The sequence below is a fragment of the Argentina anserina genome, chromosome 6, assembly GCF_933775445.1.
Source record: "Argentina anserina chromosome 6, drPotAnse1.1, whole genome shotgun sequence".
Classification (NCBI taxonomy): domain Eukaryota; kingdom Viridiplantae; phylum Streptophyta; class Magnoliopsida; order Rosales; family Rosaceae; genus Argentina; species Argentina anserina.
The window spans coordinates 23,227,985-23,248,674 of record NC_065877.1 but is presented as its reverse complement, the minus strand read 5'-3'; the positions used below and the strand labels follow the sequence as shown (position 1 = coordinate 23,248,674).

General features: G+C 39.0%; 1 long non-coding RNA gene and 1 pseudogene across 1 annotated transcript; one reads left to right on the top strand and one right to left on the bottom strand.

The window, feature by feature from the left end:
- Positions 1-86: 86 nt before the first annotated feature.
- Positions 87-15,962, top strand: LOC126797102 (regulator of nonsense transcripts UPF2-like; annotated as a pseudogene).
- A 267-nt stretch (positions 15,963-16,229) lies between these two features.
- On the bottom strand, positions 16,230-19,289 carry LOC126799593 (uncharacterized). Its single transcript, XR_007672636.1, has 3 exons — positions 18,876-19,289; positions 18,588-18,782; positions 16,230-16,511 (listed from the first exon to the last, which is right to left on the bottom strand). It is a non-coding gene; the product is annotated as an uncharacterized LOC126799593 (long non-coding RNA).
- Positions 19,290-20,690: the final 1,401 nt, after the last annotated feature.

Sequence of the window (20,690 nt, the reverse complement as noted above, 5' to 3'; positions counted from 1 at the left end):
ACACATTTCCAATCAACTATGAGGTTCAAGCTCATACGTACCGCACTCATGTAGAGGAAGGGAAGATCTGGTCTTTCGCCGACTTAATGGCGCTCTTGGCTAAAAAGGAGAGACATTATGAGATCCTCCTCAACAACAACAATAGACCTGTTGGTACTAAAAAGATTTCTACGCCATAGTCTAACTATGGGAAAGCTCCTAAGCAAAAGAATCAATCAAGGAACGCTCCATACCAGCACCAAAATAACAACTCTCGTGGTGGGAGGCAACAAAGCCGGTCTCGGCCTAGGTCTAATACTTGGACTCGTGATGTGGCGGCGCCGCACCCTCCGGGGGAGGCCATCCCCGTCCCAAAATTCAAGGAGGCCGTGCGCCTCCTCATGCCTCCTCATGCCTCCACTTCCGGTAATGACAAGTCTCCATGCTTCAAATGTGGCTCTTTCAAGCACTTTAATCGCGATTGTCGCGCTAGCAAAGAGATGATCAAGGCTTACTCCGCCTACAAGAAGTTTCTACAACCCGACTCAAATCATGTGGATGAGGACCCTGAGATCGAGACTCACCATATCTCCATGAAGCCCGAGCCCCTTGCTTCTAAGGCTAGGCCTCCGGCCGCTACCATGGATACTCCCGAATTTGATTAGTCGTTTTAGCTTCTTTAGCTTTATGATTTCAAGTATTGTTATGGCCGACCACCATTGTTATTTTCATTGACTTTGTAATAGTCTTTTGATTTTGGAATTAGAAGTTCATGTGTGATGTATTAAAGATTGACATTCAATAAAATTTCTCATTTTCTTGCTTACAAGACGATCTTCTTGAGAATTTTATTTACCTTACACTTAGCATGATGATCAATGTGTGCAACTCACGTGGTTTTTAAATTGGACGCTTTTAGGTTACATGAGACCCCAATAGCACTACATTGTGAATTTGGAACTTAAAATTTGGAAAACGGACCTCGGAACGTCAAAAACGACGTCGTTTTGCCCTTGGCCGTACCCAATTACTGTTCCGGCGTTTCCGGAACGTTTTCCGACGTTTTGCCGGCGTATTCGCCACCTTCAGGCTTTTTCCGGCGTTTCCGGCACCGCCACCCGGTTCCTGCCGGTGTCCCCTGTCCCCTCACTGTCCTACGGCACAAGCAGTTATTCACGGATCTAGTGTTTTTGACTTCTTCGATGACTACAATGATTGGCTCAAAATCCATTATTCAAGGAAGAGGCACTGCTTCTTTCATGTTGCCTAACGGTACGACTCTCAACGTCGTAGACGCAATTTATGCGCCGAAGTCTCCCCGTACCTTACTAAGTTTTAAGGACATATGTGCCAATGGTTTTCACCTCGATACTTATGTTGAGAATGGAGAGGAATATCTTTGTGTTACCTCTGAGAAAGCAGACAAGCGCCGCATCTTAGAGAAGATGAAGAGTCTCGGGAATGGTTTGTATCTTACTTCCATTCGAATCTTTGAATCATATGCGGTTGAACACAACTTTTGTGATTCCGACTCTTATATGCTTTGGCATGCCCGTCTCGGGGCACCCTGGACGTGACATGATGATTAGAATTCTTAAGAATTCACATGGTCATCCATTTTTCAAGTCCCGGAAGCGATTGGAGGATCACCTCACCCGTGCTCCACACGGTGTGGCCGAGCTTGCCTCACTCGGCAGCTCCACGACTTTCATGCCATCGGTGGCAGCATCCCCTCCTTCACAGGAGCTTGTGATGCCTCCCGTTCTTTCTAATGCCTTCATGGAAATCTCTGATGTCAATCGCTTATTTTGCAAAGCTTGTTCTCTTGCTAAATTTCAAGGAAGTCCTTCTTTTGTTAAGGCTTCGACCGAGAACATTCCATTCTTACAACGTATCCAAGGTGACATTTTTGGACCTATTCAACCAGAATGTAGACCTTTTTGATATTTTATGGTATTGGTTGATGCATCGATGTGTTAGTCACACGTCGCTTTGCTATCCACAAGGAATGCTGCATTTGCTAAGTTATTAGCTGAGATCATCAAACTTCGGGCTCACCACCCCGACTATCATATCAAATCCATTCATTTGGATAATGCTGGAGAATGCACCTCCAAAACTTTTGATGATTACTGCATGTATATTGGGATCGAAGTTGAACATCCCGTTTCTCATGTTCATTCACAGAACGGTCTAGGAGAGGCTACCATCAAGCGTATTCAGCTTGTTGCTCGGTTAATGGTTATGGGTACTAACCTGCCGGTCTCTGCGTGGAGATATGCAGTGTTGCATGCAGCGACACTTATTCGTTTCTGACCCCCGGCTAACTAAGCGTTTAGTGCGTACCAGATGGTCACTGGTTACGAACCCAATATTTCACACTTATGCATTTTTGGTTGCGCCGTCTATGTGCCTATTACGCCTCCACTGCGTACTAAGATGGGTCCTCAGAGACGATTAGGTATCTATGTTGGCTATAATTCCCCAACGATTGTCCGCTACTTAGAACCAACCACTGGAGATCTCTTTACTGCAAGATTTACAGATTGTCACTTTGATGAGACATGCTTCCCGTCGTTAGGGGGAGATGAGAATGTTATCATTCTAAATGAACATCAGGAATTGATGTGGTGTGTCCCCACTATGTCTCATTATGATCCCCGCACTGCTCAAAGCGAGTTAGAAGTGCAACACATTATCGACCTCCAGAAAGTCGTGGATTCGATGCCCGACGGCTTTGTAGATATTCCTAAAGTGACGAGATCGAACATACCCGCTGCAAATGTACCAGCACGGTTGGATGTCCCGAAATACGGGCGTGGAAGACAAGCTCATGGACCTAGCAACGTTGGCACCGCCCCTGACAGTGGGACGGAGGCCAGCGGTGGCACCACCGTACGCCGTGGTGTTGCCGGCGCCCCTTGTGGCGACGATGCCAAGATGGCCCAACATGGAGCAGCTTCGGCCTCGGCTCCTCAAAGGAAAAAGGGGAGACCGATAAACTCTAGGGATTCAAAACCTAGAAATAAGCGAATGACTAAGACACAACGCGTCATCAACGATGAATCACCATCGCATGAAGTTGTCTCTGATTACAGCTATGTCCATGAATCTACTCAAGTGTTACCGTGGGACACTATGAAACCTTGTTTGATGCCAGAGAACAACAAAATCTCAGTGAACTACACAAGTGAGCAGTCGGTCCAAAATCGAGCCACTACATGTATTGATGATGTTTTTGCTTATTCCGTCGCATATGAGATCATCTATGAAGACGACGTTGAACCTCGCTCTGTAGTTGAATGCGAACGCAAAGTAGATTGGCCGAAGTGGAAGGAAGCAATCTAGGCAGAACTTGACTCATTAGCGAAGAGAGAAGTCTTTGGAAAGGTTGAATTGACTCCAAGAGATGTCAAACCAGTTGGACATAGATGGGTCTTTGTTCGTAAGCGTAATGAGATGAACGAGATCGTGTGTTATAAGGCAAGACTGGTGGCGCAAGGATTCTCACAACGACCTGGTATTGACTATGAAGAGACTTATTCTCCTGTTATGGACATCATTACCTTCCGCTACCTTATTAGTCTGGTAGTGTCCGAAAGACTAAACATGCAGCTTATGGATGTGGTCACAACTTATCTCTATGGGGATCTTGACGTAGAGATATACATGAAAGCTCCAGAGGGACTACCTTTACCTCCATCAAGTGCCTCCAGACCATGAAGTGCTCATGCAATCAGATTACGTCGTTCATTGTACGGGTTGAAGCAATCCGGAAGAATGTGGTACAATCGGTTGCATCGATACTTGGTGAGAAGGGGTTATAAGAATGATGAACTATGCCCATGCGTGTTCATATGAAAGACAAATTTCGGATTCGTCATCGTTGCGGTCTACGTTGATGAGATGAACATAATCGATACTCTTGATGAGATTGAAGAGACCGTGTCTTATTTGAAGTCGGAATTTGAGATGAAAGACCTAGGGAGGACGAAATTTTGTCTCGGCCTTGAGCTTGTGCATAGGGCCGACGACATCTTAGTGCATCAGTCAAATTACACGCAGAAGATGCTTCGACGTTTCAATATGGATCTATGCAGTCCATTGTCGACTCCCATGGTCGTCTGAAGTCTTGATATCAAGAAGGATCCATTCCGTCCTAAAGAGGATGATGAAGAAGTTCTCGGTCCTGAAGTTTCATACCTTAGTGCAATTGGGGCACTACTGTATCTTGCTCAATGCACTAGACCAGACATATCTTTCGCAGTGAACTTATTAGCTAGATTTAGCTCCATGCCTACGCTACGTCATTGGAATGGAATCAAGCATTTGTTTCGGTACTTGAAAGGTTCCCTTGACATGGGATTGTTCTACCCCTATTGCAGAGAGAACACCGCCACGGTATCTCCCCACACCACCGCCGTTGCTGACCCCGACCTTGCCGCCGTACGCCGCAGCAACGCCGCCGGCCGCCATGGCGTGGAGACCGTGCACGGTGCCGAGAGCAGCAACCAATCCCGTGCAGCTCTTTCCCCCGATGCAAAGACTCCAAACAACTTGTTAGTTGGTTATGCCGACGCAGGGTACCTCTTTGACCCTCACAAGGTTCGTTCTCAAACCGGTTATGTGTTTACCATTAGGAATACGGCGATATCTTAGAGATCCACAAAGCAAACTCTTGTTGCCACTTCTTCGAATCACGCGGAGATCATTGCTCTCCATGAAGCAGTTAAAGAATGTGTTTGGCTACGATTACTTGTTTGCCATATTCGTGATTCTTGTGGATTAGTCTCTACAACTGATCAACCTACGTGCATTTATGAAGATAATGCTGCTTGCATAGAGCATACAAAGTTAGGTTTCATCAAGGGAGACAACACCAAGCATATTTCGCCCAAGTTCTTCTACAACGTTCAACAACAGAAGTTATTGAATGTTCAGATTAATCAAGTAAGTTCAGAATCAAATGGTGCGGATTTGTTCACTAAGTCTTTGACTAAATCTACTTTTGTGAAACATGTGAAGAGCATTGACATGTGCCGTTTATCGGAACTCTAGAGTTTGGTAGACTTCAGGGGCAGTCTACATCACATGTTAAGATCTTTAAGTAGTTGGTGCGTTGTGCTCTTTTTCCCTTCGATCAAGCTTTTGTTTTACCTAAAAGGTTTTTGTTTTGCTTGACAAGGTTTTTACCGAGGCAACGTTGTGCACCATGCAACCTAGGCATGCGACACAAGGGGAGTGTTCCGGAAGAATTACTATTCTACCTTTGTGTGTGTCTTAGCCTAATAGGTTTCATGTTAGGAGATAGATTAACATCTCCGTAATAGATTAGGACTTCGAATCCTACGGGATTGTGGTTTTGTAAATGCCTATATATAAGCCCCTATATTATTGAATAATATACAATTATTTCATCATACATCAATAAGTAGTGATTTTTTTTAATATAAATTGAGAGATATTATTTTTTTATAATTTGCCCTAACCTCTAACCTACCCGATCTTGATAATTCAATAAATGAGTAATTACACGTTGATTTCGGGTCGGAAGAAAGGAAGTAGAAAGTTCCGCAGTAACCTTAGCTTCCTTCTCTCTCCCCCATACGACACCGTATTACAATTCCCGCACCGCCGTTTTATAACCTTAGCTTCCGCACAACCCGGACCCGTTCGGTTACCTAACCGCCCCGAACTAGAGAAAGCCTAAGGGACTCCACCAGTGTAAATACGAATTCAATTTCTACAGTTTGATTAGGCTTTGTTAGGTTGTGGTTTTTTTCGCGGATTGAATTGGATTGGGTGACGTTACATGTTTGTTTGTTTGTGGTTGAAGGTGTGTGTATGTCAGTGAGTAGTGTGAATACAAGTAGTGAGATGGATCACAATGAGGAGGAAGCCGGGCTGAACCTCGTGGCACACTTAAGGGTTTAACTTGTGTCATTTTGGAAGTGATTTTCTTAATCGAGGCGTAAATTGCTTTTATTTTCTCCAGGAAGCTGTTGCTCCGCTTGAGGAAATGAAGCAATGTGAACCCTGAGTCGGGAAATTGTATTGCAGTTTGTTTTCGCTGCATGTCTTTTAATCTGTCTAGTACTAATACTTTCGGGGGTTGTGTGTGTCCGTTGGAATGATCTTCTAATCTATTGAGCAATTGGTGTTGATTGACATTATGCAAACTGACACTGTTTCGTCTGACTTCCAGACTCGGGATTTCTGAGGACACTGGATTCCAGTATTAAACGCAACACAGCGGTTATAAAAAAACTAAAGCAGTTCAGGTGTGATCTTCAAGTGCATTTACTTTTTCTGATTTGCTTCCTGTTCTGTACTCCTAATTACAAATTCTGTTTCAGAAATATACTTGACTACATATTAGTGTAGATTTTGTTCAGGAAATGATTCCAAAGCTGTTGGTTAATAATGTTACACATTTGAATTTGCTTGACAACAATATGATGACTTTACGATTCTACAGTTGTAGAATCACATGAACTACACAATTGTGTACGTTTTGAGTGTTAAATAAGAGTAAACGCAAACTTGCTGAAATGATGTGGTGTACAATTAACTTTGTAGTTAAATGCTAGGTGCTTGATGCTGAAATGGGTTATGGATGTTTCTAATCACTTTGTTCTGTCCAGTAAATGGGTTTGAATCGGAGATAAATTGCCTTACTAGTGCAAACAATTTGACGCAGCCAGTGTCTTGGTTTCCATCCTTCCTGCTTATTGTGTTGTTTAGACCCTTATTTCTCTAAATGAAGTTCTGAACATAATACAGTAGGATGTCTGGTTGAGGGTCTCGATCAGGAAGAATTGTAATGTTAGTAACGTAGCAAAAAAGTGAAATGTTTATGGTCTTACATTACCATATAATTTCTTTGTATAGTTCTTTTGTGTTGCATTTGTTTTATTTGTTGGAGTGGTACACAAACCTTTTTATCTTGTTTGGAATAGATGAAATTGCTGCATCAACATTTTCTATAGATTTTGGTTTGCACTTTTGTAAAACGATTATATGTTATCCAGATCTGCTCTCTGCTTCATCAAAGATACAAAGACTTCTCCCCAACCCCGTTGAAGGTCTTTTGAAAGTCTTCTTTCCGGGAAATTCTGGGGATGACCCGGATGCAGATAAGAACCTGAGGGCCATGAAGTAGCGCAGCACTTTGAGACTCCTTTTGGAACTTTACTTTTTTTGGAGTTATAGAAGATGGTGCTATTTTTGTGAATATTATTAAATATCTTACCAGTGGAGAACACTTAAAGGACCGGGAAACTACTCAGACAAATTTGACTCTTCTTGCTACTTTTGCTCGGCAGGGAAGAATGTTCCTTTGCCTTCCACTTTCTGGGCCAGAAATAGTATATGAAGAGGTATTTTTCTTCTCTGGTGTATTTCATTATTTAGTATGTCTCATATTTCATTATTTTTTTTATGCTCTGGCCATCTGTCAATGTTGATTATGGTGTCGTACAATCATTTTGCCCACAAGATGATCAATTCAAAAGTTTCTTTCTCTGCTTTTATACTTTTATTTTGTATCTTCTGATTCGGTGTCTGCATGTTGATTGAAGTCTTATCTATGATGATAAGCTTATGCATATATATAATCTGTGCCTATATTAACCGCTGTTTTTCCATATTAATGCATCTTCTGACAATTTGCTGCAGTTTTTTAAGGGCCTTAATATCACACCAGATCAAATGAAGTTCTTTACATATTACGAAGCTGCAACAGAACTGCTTCAGGCTGAGCATACTGTAAGGATTTCGACTCTCTTTGATATGATAGATTTATTTATTGGTGCTTTTAGGATCTGAAAATTGTATATTCAGTATTTTGTTAGTGCATTGCTTTCACAGTAAGTTGAATTTTCTTGCTACCGTTAGTCACTTCGCCAAATGGAACATGAGAATGCAAGAATCCTTAATGCAAAAGGAGAGCTCAGTGATGACAGTGCTTCTTCATATGCAAAGCTTCAGAAATTTTATGACCTTTTGTACCACAATGTCACAGCGTAAGTGGTTTGCAATATTATGTCATTGTATGTTATTATTCTGCTGTGACTGGGTTTGTCATTGATATTTTATAATTATTTTTGTTTTCTTCTACATTCAAGCTGTTTATGTTACTCTAGACCTTCTAAATCTTAGTCATATAATCTAGCATACCTCTAATCTAGTGCCTTCTCCTTGTAAGCAAATTTCGCTAGTTACAAATGTTTGTTACTGCTGACATTATGTCACGAGTAATATGAATCCCAGGAGGAGTTCAAGTTGCTCTATTGACCTCCTATAGTTATTGTTTTATGGGATGCATCAACCAAGATCCGCAAAGCTATCTAACATCAATAGCCCAGGATTAAAGTAGAAACTGCCTTAAAAACGTTCTGCTGGCTAGTTCAGTATACCAGTATTTGAGGAATCAGTTGTAGATTGGAAGCTATTCTTTTTTCTCCTTCCTGATAATTGTACAGTTAGATTTCATGTAATGCCCCAGAAACAACTCAAAAGGGGATGTATCTCCTTATATGTTTTGGATCATATATTAACATTATGAAAACACTGGAAAAAGCGTCTAGGCATAGCTATGGAAAACAAACCCGGAAAAGTATATACTGTTTGTAAATAATAGGAGCAAACTGAGACCAAAGAGTGTCTAGGAGAATTACACAACAAAGAATAAACCTCACAACTGAAAAAAGAAAAGAAAAGAATCTAATAAGATCTGGGTTTTATCTCCCGCACATGATTTCCTTTATTTGAATGTAGCCCAAAAATATTATGAAGTAACATCGTCTTTGGTATTGTGCCTGTACTTTTGATCAAATTTCCTAAGCCTTCCCATCAGTTAAAATATGTCACTGATTACTTTCGCTATTTATCTTTCTTTGGTTTATTTATGGTACAATACTTTTTTTTTATTTGGTTGCCCCACAGATTAACAGAAGCACTTGATATACTGGAGGTTGCAATGCCAGAGGATGGTCACACAACTAGGGTTACTAGCGGAGGTGATACTTCATCTCCAGCTGTTGGAAAGGATTCTTCTGCACTTGAAGCCATATGGGACGATGAAGTAACTAGGGCATTCTATGAATGTTTGCCTGATCTTAGGTCTGTCTCAACTGGATGTTATATCTTACATTAGAAAAAATAACATTATTAAGTTCGCTATCAATTATAAAAATTTAGTTCATCAGTGAGTTGGATGGTGATTCCTTAAACTGCAGATATTTACTTGAGGTATACTAAGATGTTCATATGTTCTATTCAGGGCATTTTTGTTCCAGCTGTGTTACTTGGAGAAGCGGAGTCAAAAGTCAATGAGCAATATGCAAAGACCCAAGAGCAACCAACTGTAAGGAACTTATCTTGCATTCTGTACAAGATTCTTATATTCGGAAATAAGATGTACATAATTTTGGCAAAGATACTGGGTGCCCCCACCACTTTCTCTTTTACTCCACGAGTCCACGGATATGTAAAATTTCAATTGATATTTGTTAGCATGCGTAAATAATGGCAAAAACTGTGTTCATGAGTACATTTTTTCGTCGACTCGTATCGTGGTGAATCTACTATCACTGTTCACCGATTCTGCATGTCACCGAATTGGTCATACACTGAGTCGTCATCTCTCTCCTCGTTTATCTTCTGTCCTTTTTCCATAATATTATGTCCTCTGTCTTAAAAAAAAATAACAAAAAGTGTCGCTTTGCTGATTTAATGACCTTCGTTTTTGAATAATCTGCTTACCACTTTTAAGGCTACATGCCAATTTGCTGATGTAATATGTGCTTCCTCTGTAACAATGAGCCATGTTACTCTTGTGTGTCTGGTAATTTTTTGCTTGTACCAATCTCAGATGAATATTTGCTGATATATCCATTGTTAAGGAACCTGCGGCCGAATCAGACCAAGTCAACAGGTTACAGAAGAAGTTGCAGAATCTTCTTCGGCAGTTGGTGCTTCACAGGAAGGAAAAATCAAAGAGAAAGGAAAGGCAAAGGAAGAGAAAGACAAGATCAAAGTGGAGGAGAAAGAAAAAGGTGACAGGAAGGGAGAAAATGAGAAGGAGAAACTCAAAAGTATCGAAGGGACAAATTTGGACGCTTTACGGCAGAGGCTTCCTGGTTGTGTGAGCCGTGATCTCATTGACCAATTGACTATAAGTATAATTCTGTCCGAGCTTTACTTTTCTCTCCCTCTCCCTCTCTCTCTCTCTCTATATATATATATATATATAGGTGTATATCTAACTATCCACATCATGGTATTATATGATTTGTAACGATGTATCATTTGGACTATGTCTTCAGGTAGAGTTTTGTTATCTAAATTCTAAAGCAAATCGGAAAAAGCTTGTGAGGGCAGTGTTTAATGTCCCCAGGACATCATTGGAGCTACTGCCGTACTACTCACCCATGGTTGCCACTCTGTCGACTTGTATGAAGGATGTATCATCTATGCTCCTTGCTATGTTGGAGGAGGAGTTCAATTTCTTAATAAATAAATAGGTAAGTTTGTCACACAAGTTTCTTTTCTTTTTTACTTTTTTTCTGGGAAAATATTATTATATTTGTCATGTTCATTCTCTTAATATTGAATTTTAATTCTGTGCAGGATCAAATGAATATTTAAACAAAGATTAAGAATATTAGATATATTGGAGAACTCTGTAAGTTCAGAATTGCACCAGCCGGTCTTGTGTTTAGTTGTTTAAAGTTAATGCAAAGAACAGAACACCAGAAAATTTGTGCTTTTTGCCAAATTGTCATTGCTTTTACGATAGTTAAGATCTTATTTTTCACTTCCATGTGGCATTTAGCTTGTGAGATGTTTGCATAAATTGATCTCGTCTTCTTGCCAGGCTTGTCTAGATGATTTCTCTCATCATAATATTGATGTTGCTTGCAATCTTCTTGAGACTTGTGGGCGTTTCCTATATCGGTCTCCTGAAACTACTGTTCGGATGGCTAACTTGTTGGAAATATTAATGCGCTTAAAGAACATGAAAAATTGGATACAGCATCCTTGTTGAAAATGCTTACTACCTGTGCAAACTACCTGAGAGGTCTGCACGAGTCGCTAAAGTCCGTCCTCCATTGCATCATGTATAAATCTCTTGTAGGGTCGATTCCCTCTGAATTTTGTTTGATAGTACTTATTTTTCTAACTAACTGTTTTGTTTATTAGAAATTTACAGTATATAAGAAAGCTGCTATTCGCAGATCTTGATAAATCTACCCTTGAGCATGTGCTGAGGCAACTGTGCTAACTACCATGGGGTGAATGTGAGCCATATCTTCTGAAATGTTTTATGAAGGTTCACAAAGGGAAGTATGGTCAGATCCATTTGACGGCATCTCTCACTGCTGCCCTGAGTCGGTATCATGATGAATTTACTGTCTCTGTTGTTGACTAGGTCATTTCTTCTTCCTTAATTTTTATTTGTATTTTTATTTCCTTTTTGCATTATTGTTGTTTACTTTAAATAATCATAGAGTACATCACTTAGTTTTTACCAAAGCTAGAGACCCAAAGTTAGGGGAGGAGGTTTACGGAGTTGGGTTACCCTTTGTTCTTCTACACTTACCATTGGGTTCAGTTAAAATGATTTGTCCTTTGATCTCTGCTGTATGATTTTTTTATATTATTAGTAATTATGATGGAGTGTGGTGATCTGGCCAGAGTAAATTCAATCTAGCAGCAAGTTATATGCTGAAAATTCTAAGTGGCTACTCTTTACAATTTGTGTTCCACATTACGTTCAGTTATTAACATATACTGCTTTACTTACGGTCCTAAGGTAAGCTTGAGTGTGTGTCTGTGGAATTTTGGGCAAGGTTATTTAAAGATAAAACTAGGAAGTTCATAACAACCCCTCTCCCGAGACCAAGACAGTAAAAGTTGACGAGAATTATTCTCTCTAGGTGTGCACTTTTGGCAGGTTAAAAACCTGGTTTTTCATTGTTGTATCTTTACTTTCAGGTTTTAGAGGAGATCAGGCTTGGCCTAGAATTAAATGAGTACGGAATGCAGCAAAGACGAATTGTCCATATGCGATTCCTTGGAGAACTATACAACTATGAACATGTAGATTCTTCTGTTATATTTGAGACTCTATACTTGATTCTCATCTTTGGCCATGGCACAACTGAGGTAAACTTTGTCCATTTTAATATCTTTGAATAGCACTTGGGAATTTTTGCCTAAGCTCTGCTGGAAAAACAATGAATAGGGCTGTTGTAGGCATGAAAGACCTGGGGTTTGTTTATGTTAACCTTTTGTTTGTCCTTAAAGTTATTACGCCAACACTGGGTGGTCTTCTTTTGATAACTAACTAAGAGTTGAGGTGTATGCAATGCTATTTAGAAAGTAGTTAGTGCTATCTGAATGAACAAAACTTATATGTTTGTCAATGGGGTGAGTACTCAAAAACTAATTAGAGAAAATGATGCTCCAAGTCTTGAATGTGTAATGACACTATCCAATTATTGGAATATCAACTTTGTATTTGCAACCGAAGATTATGAAACCAGCCCCTCTGCTCTCTAATCAAACCCTTTCATAAAATCTGCTCTGCGGAACAAAATTCCGGCTTCCAATGAGGTTTGTTTTCTGACCCTGTGTGTGTGCTTTCAGTATATACGCTTCGTTGGGTTGGTCAGAACTCAGGAGAAGGATATCAAACAATTATCGGGTTCTACTTCTCTTGCTAGATAACATGAGTTCAGGTTAGGGAAACATGAACTGATTGCTTTCAGTAATGATATGCTATGTTTTAGTTCTTTGCTTTAAGCTCAACCTGTTGTCTTTGTTCACTTCACAGCATATGTAATAACTCATTACTGTAGTCTGTAGGCATATGGTTTACTGGGTTATGACTCCCTTGTTCTCTTTCTCAGTTATTAACTGGAAAAATTCATCTTATTCGAAAAGTGGACTCATTGGTTTGCTAAAGTTTCATCATACACCATCCCACTAGAACTTTGTCTACACAGCATTCCATCTTTCTCTTTTTCTTTTTAATGCCGTATAATTGTAAAGTCATCGTTCTGTAGGGTTGATCATCCCTGATGCTTGCTCATGCAACCACTCACCTCAAGTGTGAGATACTTCAAGTTTCACATTTCACACTTCCATGGCCCAACTGCTCACTTGTTTGTTAGTGGGACTTCGAGCTCGAGTCCTGTGCCAGCTTCTGTATGCACCATTCATCTTAATGACCTAGTAAGTTGGTTTTCCATGCAAATCAGACGTTTCCAAGTTCTCTTGTTTTTTTTTATTCTCTTATTGATGATTGTGATAAGTTAGTCAAACATTCTTCAACTTAGAGGCTTCTCAATTAATTTTTATCATGAGTTATATTCTGAACCATAGGTTAAATCATTCTTTTGAATTCGTCAACCTATTTGTGTTTGTTGGAAGACTGAAACCTTGAGTTTCTGACATCTTTCCGCTTTCAAATTAAATGGACATCTTGTCCTCTCTGCTTTACTGTGTATACTCGTTAAATAAAGTACATATCTTGTATTAACAAAGTTTCTGAACTTCTTTAAGTGGCTTAATGTTTAGGTTATAGATTCAGACCAATGTCATCTCAAGTTGTGGAACATGTGCAGAGAAATGTGGTTGTCAAGGAGGACCTACCTCTGATGTCGTCATATGAATCTGCCATGGAAGCACTTTCTTCTCTCATTACGAGTAAAAACCGCGGAGATGGATCAACCGTTGGTGGTAAACATGGAAAATTTGAGAGGATGACGATATGTCTTAAGGTATGATGCTGACAATAAGATCATGGAAGCATGCTATGAGTAATTATTTAATAATTGATTTACTGTTCTGAAGTTGGAATGCTGGATGGTTGTTCTTGCAGATACTAGGCTTGGAGAAAGACATAGAAGGACTCAAAATTATTCATGTAGTCGGAACAGAAAGGTGATTCTTTTCAGCATAAATATATATGCTTGATTCAGACTTAAATGTTTTGACACTTATGACTATTCTTTGACTTATATTATAATATCAAACCTTCATAATGCCATTTACTAATAAGTTCCTCAAATAAAGACATGTTTCTTACCTGATAAATCACATATGAACAGCCAAGATGCTCATTGTGTGATGCATATCCACATCTAATGCTATTATTTGAAAACACCCGTATTAGCATGTGCAGTTATAAATTAAGCTAATAACATGTCAGTCTCTACTTTCGGGGTCAGAGTCTCACTTTATACTGCTTGTGTAGGTTGGAGATAAGTGAAGATAAATTTCTGCAGTACTTTTGGAATTGTTGGTATCAACTAGAGGTATATTTATTGCTTCTGTAATCTATATACTGCATTCCGAAAATTTCAGACAAAAAGAACTATTCTGAAATGGTATATTGAATTTTTAAAGAGGTTTTTATCTTATTTTTCAAGACTCTACCTGTCTACCCAACATGGTTCCCCAATCACACCATTAGTGTTCGAGATGCTTGTTCCATATTTCATTGGCTTATAGTAATAATAGTTGGGACTGTCAATGAGTTTATATTCATGTGTAATACTTTGGTGAGCTTAATTTAAATTTTATATTTCTTTTTGGTGGAATCAGTTTTATTAGTATCAAGTCAGTTTTATCAATGGCGGACGCAGAGGGGGGCAAGCGGGGGCAGCTGCCCCCACTCAGTTTGACATCTGTTTTGGTTTTTTTAACTTTTTAAGTGTTAGATATACATTATAATATATAATTGTTATAGCATATTACTCCTATCAGGTTGCCTATCAATCAAAAACTCTCTTTTTACATATTCAAATTTTTTAGAAGGTTCTTACTTCTTCTGTTTCTAAAGCTATTCATTTTGATAATTCTAGCTAGGTTGAATTTCAGCTTTAATTTCTCTTGTATTTTATTTTCTTGATTGAAACAACACTCTCTTCTTGTTAATTAGGAACTGAAACTAAACGACTCTTCTCCTCCTACCTCCCCTTACCGAATTTGCCGTTCAATTCTCCTTAATTAACCACCAAATCCTGTAAGATACTAGAATGTGACCCTTTCTCCAACTTAATTTCTCTTTTCTTTACTTTCGCTCCGCAAAAAATAAATTTTTTTTTTGCGCTTCGTGCAAATTAAACTCTCAGTTTTTGCCCCCACTCGTATAATTTTCTGCGTCCGCCACCGAGTTTTATTTGGTTTTCCCTAATAGTGGTCATATGGGCATCTCTTGGGTACAACTGGTCATATTGCATCGCAAGTTGTGAATCTGTGATGATATTATTTCCGGTTGTTTTTTCCATATCAAAAAGCAAATACCCCATTATTTGGGTGTTGCAGGTTCCTTACGCGGTTTAGCATTGCATGTGAAAGTTATTTACTAAACTGAGAGCTTTGGTGTGCGTTTATACGTAATGGAGAATATTGCCCAAGAATATGTTGTTCTGTTTTCAATTGCAGCATTAGTATAATTAATAATTTTCCATAACTTATACAGGGCAGGGTTATTGCATCAAATTGGAAGGATTTAAATTCATGTGTCAGCTTGATTTTTAGTTGGTGGAATATCCATCAGATGGAACTTTACATGTTTTTACAGTTTCAAATCATACACATAAAAACTTAGGCAGTGATTCTTTACCTACCTGTAGATGTCAATTTGTGATTTTAAAAGCTTGAATTTGCAGGAAAATATGATGGAAGACTTGCCAATGCCTCCATTTTTTCAGTTGCTCATTTTGTTGGCTTTCGAAATTTTTATTTGTGAATAGGTAAGTCATGCTGAGACGGGTTATATATCCTGATTCTGTTTTCTTTCATAAAAAATCATTCGCACTTCCATAGGATGCTCAAAGAATAGTCCGTAGGTCTATTCCTCATCTCTGTTAATTTGTCATTCCATATTAATGTCTAATAATCATGCAATAATATTATGAGGTTCTTCCTCTTGGATTGTTTTCCATTTTATTCCTAATGAAAGAATACGGTACACCTGGAGTCTGGTAATCAGGTCATCTGTACCTGTTAGAGGTGCTTTGCTTTTTATGTTGGACAACAGTAAGAGAATAGTGTTAATTGGTCTGGCCCTTCCCATAAAAAAAGGGCCAAATTACTCCATTTAAAAATTAGAAAGTACCAGCCTTACTAAGGGGTCTGGGAATCACTTCAACTGAACTGATAACCTCCTTTATAGGGTTATTGGTACCTGAATCATTTTCAGAAGACCAACATAATACACTAGAAGCTTTTAAAAGACAGTAATGGTGATACCTTATATTAGTTATATATTGACTAGATGAGAAAAAAAGGAACCTGAAATACATGTTCAAGGTTCATATTGAAACACTTACAAGTAGAAACACTCTTAAGATGCTGCTCGATATTTGGATGGTTGTATCTAATGCTGTTCCTGCATCATCTCTTTTCATAAATTTCCTGTTTCACTGTCGATGTTTTTACTACCCTATATATTCTATCAAAACAGTCATCTTCTGGGTATGTGAAACCTTGTTCAATCGGAAAATTAGCTCAAACTAAGGTTGCGTTTGGCACAGCTGTGACTTATAAGAAAAGTTGACTTATACTTATTTTTTAGAATAAGTAACTAATAAGTTAAGTAATTGAGTGTTTGGTAAACTGACTTATTATAAGTAATTATCAAGACAGAAGCAATGTCAAAGTGTTTGGTAAACTCAAACTGACTTATGCTTTTCTTAATAGAATGACATATTTAGACATGAAATAATTTTATTCTTTATTTTTTTAAATGGACTTGATGTCTTATTAATTTGCTTATATATTATAATTTAATCATTTCTTCCCCATTCAAACATCTTGATACATGCTCCTTAAACAAGGATCTTATAGTTATTAAAAAAAACAATCTTAGATAAGAACCTTTATTTTGACATAATCTTTGACACCATGGATTTTTATAGATTTTGCACAATATCGAAGAGCATAAAACTCAGGATATTCCATGAACTTTAGGTTAGCACTTAGCAGTTAGCACCACTTAAACCATACAAGTACACAAAACCTCATTAGGAAGATCACAGTCTGCACAATATAGTACTTGAAATGGTGAGCCAATAAGTCAAATTTTGTACAATAAATCATGATCATCACTCATGAACCAAAGCAACAGAAATAAGGTTGGATATAGAGTACCCTTTTCCATCTTAGTGGAATGTTCTATTATTTCCTTTAAACATATATACAGAACTATGGCCATATTACTTAACGTAAATAATTTGATCTCTAGCCTCAACATGTAACCCTTAGTTGCTTGGTTGTACATCTTCAAGACATGAGCGCTCCTGCAAATTTCAAAGGGAAGAGTCAATTAACCGAACTATCTTCTTCATCACAATTTGTAATTTGTATATAGCAAGCAACCGCTAATTTCATACAAAACATGCAAGACATTCAGTTCCATGATCTGTACATTACTAGACCTGATGATCTGGAAATTTGTTCATGTAAATTTCCAGACTTGTAGTACCTAATCTGATAGTTCTCACAAATTAGTAAATGATACTATATTATTCAAAGCAAATTACTTGGCTTAAATACAGCCTTCACAATGGAAATCATAAAAGAAAGCAATCACGTTTACAACTCTACTACTTGATGTCTAACAACAAAAGAAATAGAAGAGTCTTCCACTCTATTGAGACAATCAGTAAGCTCCTAACATCTAGGAGTTATATGACTAAGATAAAACACAAGAAAACCTCAACAAAGTAACCCATGGATTCACCACACCAAGCATGACTTTCCTAACAGACATAATATACACATAATACCTATGAACCCCATAAACATAGAAACTCAGAAACATTCACACTTTGTTCAAGATTCAATCTTTCTAAACATTTCTACCTATCTCATTCCCATAAAGAATTTCAAATCTTCTGCATCTCATATTCTCAAACCTATAATCAAATAGATATACTATCTAATAACCCGACAACAACCCAACAAGATTCTATAGCCCAAAAATTTATCAAACCCATATCAAAATACAAAATACCATTTGATATTTCAGGTTTTCAAATTAGAGATATGAAAGCACCACCATGAAATAAAAATCACAAGTAATAATCATTACCCAACTCGAGATTGGCCATCGGGAAGAGCAAAGATAGAGCCGCAGATGGAGAGGGAAAAAATTGAGGGGGAAGCTTCATAAGCTTGGGGCTTTATGGATAATCAGTGAGACACTGAATTTGAAGCTCTGGGTTTTTTGGGTGGAGTACGTTGGTGAGGAAGAAGATGATAACTATGAAGCAGACCCTGAAGTTGCAGATGGCCAGATGCAAATGTGTTCGTCTTCCAGTTCTACTGAGGAAGAAAAGAGGTTGGGTTGTAATTCTTTAAAACTAACGAGGGCACCCAATGTCATTAACTGAAATATCATTAAATCGCGAAACTCTCCGTGTTTTTTCAACTTATACTTATTTCAAAAGGAAGGGATGACTGACTTCTACTTATCTCTTAAAAACCTCCCTGACTTTTAAGAAAAGTTGCTTCTAGATGTGTGTACCAAACACCAACTCCTCATTTTCTTATAAGTTAAGCAGCTTATAAGCTGCACCAAACGCAACCTAAAACATTTCTTTCCACTGGATCTACACTAAATGGACTCGTTCACAATATTGACCAAGTCAGGGGCGGAACCACGTTTACCTTTGACGGGTCCGGACCCCTAACATGTATATATCTTCCACAATACTTCTACTTCGCCCCTGATGTTCACCAAGCTCGCTCTATCACCAGTGAAAAAGGAGAGTAACAATGTTCTGGGTTTTTGACAAAACCGAAAACAGAGGAAATGAGTCCCAATTTCGGGTAGTTACAGATGGAAATCAAATTGGAAAGGATGTTAATCTCACCACATGGAATCAAGGTGTGTCACCGACGGTAGAAAGCCTCGCCTTAGATAAGAACATCGACAGTAAAGCTCGACGGGGATGTGGTGACGTTGATGTAGAAAGAGGGAAAGATTAATCAATTCTGATTTCATAGAATTGAGGAAAGAATTGAACTGGGTAAGAAGAATAAATGTTAAACTCACCAAATTGTGGCCAAGAAGCTTGCCGGAGTTACTTGATCTCGCCGCGAACCATGGAAGGCTCGGCTACTGTTCGAACTTCATTCTAATTGGAAATTAAGAGTATGGATGATCGATGGGTATCATCAGGCAGGGGAAGAAGAGGACGACTTGATGGTGGTGGTGCATGTCGCCGGAGTTCTGTGGCGGCGGTGGCACAAGGTCGAGAAGGTGGCGGTGGTGTCGGTCTCGGTGAGGGAACAGAGAGGGAGAAGGAAAGAATGGGGGAGAGAGAGAGAGAAGGACGAAGCTTTTTATCAAATAAATGGACTTGAGCCCGGGTCTGGGCTCGGGTCAACAAATGGTATGGGCTGGGTTTTCTCAAGCCCATAAACAAAAAAACCCAACTGATTTTCAGAAAATAATTTTTAAAACAAGTAAAACTTAATAAAATCGTAAAAACTAAACCGAGCGTGATGATGTCCTGCAATTGTTCGAGTGACAAGCAGCCAAGTGAGTCATCGTTATTCTTGGACGTCTCTCCCTTTTTATTTACCTTGTTCTTGTCGTGCGACCCTTTGGAGGAGTTTTCATCATTTTGGTTCTCCAACTTGCTATAGAGCTCAGCAATTTGCATGTCCTTTTCCTCGATAGTTTGGGCGAGCTTTTCAACCATCCCCATCAGATTGGCAAGTTGCTTTTCAATTGTGGATGTTCCCGTCACCAAGACTTGCGCATTGACATGACAAGAGGTATCATATGACACCGAATGAAGGTTGTCGCCATCTTCTTTAAGACTTCCATTGCATGATGCAGTGCTCGACTCGTCATCAGAGAAAGCCCCGTCGTCCAAGATGGGGGCATCACTATGAATGGCTAGAGGGGACTGCTCCTTTGGCTCCTTCTCATCCGACACTTTCTTCTTCCCGCTCCTAGAGCCAGGCTCCTTTGCCCCCAAGCGTTCCAAGGTGATGACCGGTTGGCGAGGTTTAGCAGGAAGGGCCACAAATGTTGTGGGTTGAGTTCTTGCCATGCTTCAGGTGACATGAGCGGTCGGTTCACTATTTGATTTGAAGAATTTTGGTTTAGATTTCTTGGCCATATCAGCCTCTCCACTTAACCTTGTGGTTGTGGACTTGGATTTCGTCAATGGAATGACTTGGTTCTTAGAAGCCATTGCACAAGCAGATTCGAAGTTTTCTACGGAAAAGGAGATGAGAGGCAAAGAGGTCCCACTGGGCGTGCCAAGTTGTAGACACGAGAATCTGAAAACAAAATAGAATGCAAACACGTGTACAAATAAAATATAGTTTTTTATTGATAATCTAGTGTGGGGTTACAATCTTTGTGAATTTCTCTGATTCTATCTCTGTATGTGAATTGACTCAAGGGTAACGAGCACTTGATCTTAAGACTTTGGATTTGGATTTGGATTTGGTGAAGAACGCGCAATTAGATAGCTTTATGGTTCTTCATAGACTTGAAAGACTTCAGAATTTCTTCAGAGTGATTTTGCTCTGTTTTGCCGAAGTCCTCCTCTTGAGTTTGGAGAGAGAGTATTTATAGTGTCAAGGCGTCTCTTCATAAGGAATGCTTTGTGACACTGAATTAATTATGTTTCCATAATCGTATAATTAAATCAATTTATATTTACTGA